Source organism: Dipodomys ordii, unplaced genomic scaffold (genome assembly GCF_000151885.1).
Source record: "Dipodomys ordii isolate 6190 unplaced genomic scaffold, Dord_2.0 Scaffold49, whole genome shotgun sequence".
NCBI classification, from domain to species: Eukaryota; Metazoa; Chordata; class Mammalia; order Rodentia; family Heteromyidae; genus Dipodomys; species Dipodomys ordii.
The window spans coordinates 6,315,171-6,318,312 of record NW_012267265.1 but is presented as its reverse complement, the minus strand read 5'-3'; the positions used below and the strand labels follow the sequence as shown (position 1 = coordinate 6,318,312).

Below are 3,142 nucleotides of genomic sequence, written 5' to 3'. Positions count from 1 at the left end.
GCGCGTTACTTCACGGTCGGGCCCCGCGATCGGCTGGCATGGGCTCACGCTGTTGGTGAGCGTTACTTCACGGGCTCGCGTCTGTGTGTGGGTGAAAAGCATTGCCTTGCGTGTGCTCGGCTGTTCTGTGTTTGGTACCTTCCCCTACTTTTCTTCTTATGATTTGCCAGAGGACACCGAGTCTGGGAGGCAGCGCCTCTTCGCCCGCGAACTAACTTCGCTAAGACAAAACACCCAACTTGTTTTCAAGAAGGTGATCTCGTAATGGCTTCCTCTAGCCAAGAGGCCAAGTGGAACACAATGCCGAAAGTGCAGATTGCCCTGTTGAATTCCAGTACGATGTAATTGAGGGTGTTAGGGAAAAAAAACCACTTTCATGCGTGACATTTGCATCATCAGGGGGTCTTTAGTTTGCATTTTAAATTTGAGAGGTGAAGTGCTTTTCACAGTCGCTTTGTTCTTTTGGAGGTAGTTGAGTTGGTTGAGTTCTTAAGAAATTCAACTGAATTAACCAATTCTTAGAGATTTCCTTGCAGACTGCTTGCTTTACTTACTATAGGCAAAGAACTGTTTGTGGATTCCTGGGCTGTCTGGTTCCTATCACTACCGAAGGGCAAGAATGGGAGGACTGTTTATTACTCTGGTATTACATTACAATTTTCTTATTAGCATAAAAATAAAGATTGGCTCCCACACACTTGAAAAATATTTTGATTACTTGCAAAACAAGGGTAGACCAACTTGAGAATTGAATTATGTCAAACAAGTGGTGAAAGGTTTTGAGGATTTGTTTTGAGTGATTTCAGTAAAGAGAATTAAGAATCTCTCCTCTCTCTCTCTCTCTCTGTCAGTAATCTAATTCTGGGGTGTGAACTCAGGGCCTGGGCACTGTTCCTCATCTGTTTTTGCTCAGGGCTGGCATACTTAATTAGGTGAGTGCCATTCTGGCTTTTTGGTGGTTAATGAAAGATGTAAATTTCTTGATCTGTCCTGCCTCTGCTAGGTTCAAATCAAGATCCTCTGATCTCAGCCTCCTGAATAGGCAGGATTACAGCTGTGACCTTGCCTGTATCTGTGTGTCTGTAAAGGATTGGGCATTGTTCCTGAGTTTCTACTGTTCAAAGCTACTGCTCTAGCACTTGAGGTACATCTCTACTTCCTCCTTTTTGGTAGTTTAGTGGAGATGAGAGTCTCACAGAGTTTACTTCCCAGAATGGCTTCAAACTGCCATCTTTATATCTCAGCCTCCTGAATAGCATTATAGGTGTGAGTCACCAGCACCCAGCTTAAATATTGCTTTTAAAATATTATTATTATTATTATTTTCCAGTCCTGGGGCTTGAACTCAAGGCCTGGCCATTGTCCCTCAGCTTCTTTTGCTCAGGGCTAACACTCTACCACTTGAGCCACAGTGCCACTTCCAGCTTTTTCTGTTGATGTGGTAGTGAGGAATCCATCCCAGGGTTGCATGCATGCTAGACGAGCACTCTACCTCTAGGCCACATTCCCAACCTTATATATTGCTTTGTAAGGCACAGTCTTGCTATAGCTAATCTTGAGTACTGACATTAGAGGCCCTATACCATACACCACATGAATGTATCCAAAGTTTGTAGGTAATGAGTCTCATTGAATTTTAGAGATTATGTCCAAAAATAGTTGGTTTTGGTCATGAGGAGCCTGAATGATGCTTTGATTTTCCTCTTAGAATTGGTTTTAACAGATGCTCTTTTGTTTGTTCTTTATTCAGAACGCAATTATGGCTACCCAAGTGATGGGCCAGTCTTCTGGAGGAGGAGGTTTGTTCACCAACAGTGGCAACATGGGCATGGCCTTAACTAACGACGTGTATGACTTGCATGACCTCTCCAAAGCTGAGCTGGCTGCCCCTCAGCTTATCCTGTTAGCCAATGTCATCTTAACTGGGGAAGTCAATGGCAACTGCTGTGATTATCTGGTTGGAGAAGAGAGACAGATGGCGGAATTGATGCCTGTTGGTGGTGATAACAGCTTTTCAGATAGTGATGGAAAAGAACTTGAGGAATCTGTTGTAATGAAAGGTGAAGCTGATGGGTTAGGAAGCACAGAACTGAGATAGGCGGAGCTCACTGAGACATAACCAGAGCCTGTTTTTGAGGCCTCATCAGCTGTCCCCAAAGTCTACAGTTCCTCTGCTAAAGATCTTCCTCCTGAAACATCTGGGGCAGAGGACAAATGCAAGAACTCAAAGAGCAAACCCTTTCTTTGTAAGCAATGCCAGTATGAACCAGAATCTGAGGAGCAGTTTGTGTACCATATCAGAGTTCACAGTGCCAAGTTTTTTTTGTGGAAGAAAGTGCAGAGAAGCAAGCCAAAGCCAGGGAATCTTGTTCTTCCACCTCGGAAGAGGGAGATTTCTCAAAGGGCATATTTGTTGTGACCGCTGTGGCTATAATACCAATCAATATGATCACTATACTTGAAACACCATACCACTTGAAACCACACTCAGACTAGAGATAATGAGCGTGTCTACAAGTGCATCATTTGTACTTACACAACAGTAAACGAGTATCACTGGAGGAAACACTTAAGAAACCATTTCCCAAGGGAAGTGTACATATTGGCAAATGCAGTTACTTTTCCGACAGAAAAATCAATTATGTGCAACATGTTCAGACTTACACAGGTAAGGAAGGCTCTTTAGTCCATTAACTTCTTTCTCACTTCTGATTGCTTTCTTAAATAGTGTTTGAAAGAGTCTAGATTCCATTACTTGCTATTGTGGTGATGTTGGACCTCTTTGTGCTCCATTTTCTTCATGGAGTAGAACATACATCTGTTTGGGGGATGCAATGAAGAAATGAAACATGGGGAGCACTGAATTATTTAAAAGAATAGCCATAAGAAGCCTGGCCTTGGTGGCTCACACCTGTGATCCTAGCTACTTAGCAGGCTGAGAATTGAGGTTTGAAGGGAGCCTGGGCAGACAAATCTGAGAGACTCTTACCTAGAGTTAACCAGCTAAAAGCTGGAACTTCAGGTGTGACTCAAGTGGTAGAGCATCACAGTAAGAGCTCACAAATAAGAACAGACACAGGGCATCTTTCTTTTCAGTCCTGGGGCTTGAACTCAGGACCTGAGAGCTGTCCCTGAATTTTCT

The 3,142-nt window shown here is 43.4% G+C and overlaps 1 pseudogene; it reads left to right on the top strand.

Annotated features, from left to right (window-relative positions):
* The window catches only part of LOC105988467, a 3,489-nt pseudogene extending 795 nt beyond the window's left edge, over positions 1–2,694 (top strand).
* Positions 2,695–3,142: the final 448 nt, after the last annotated feature.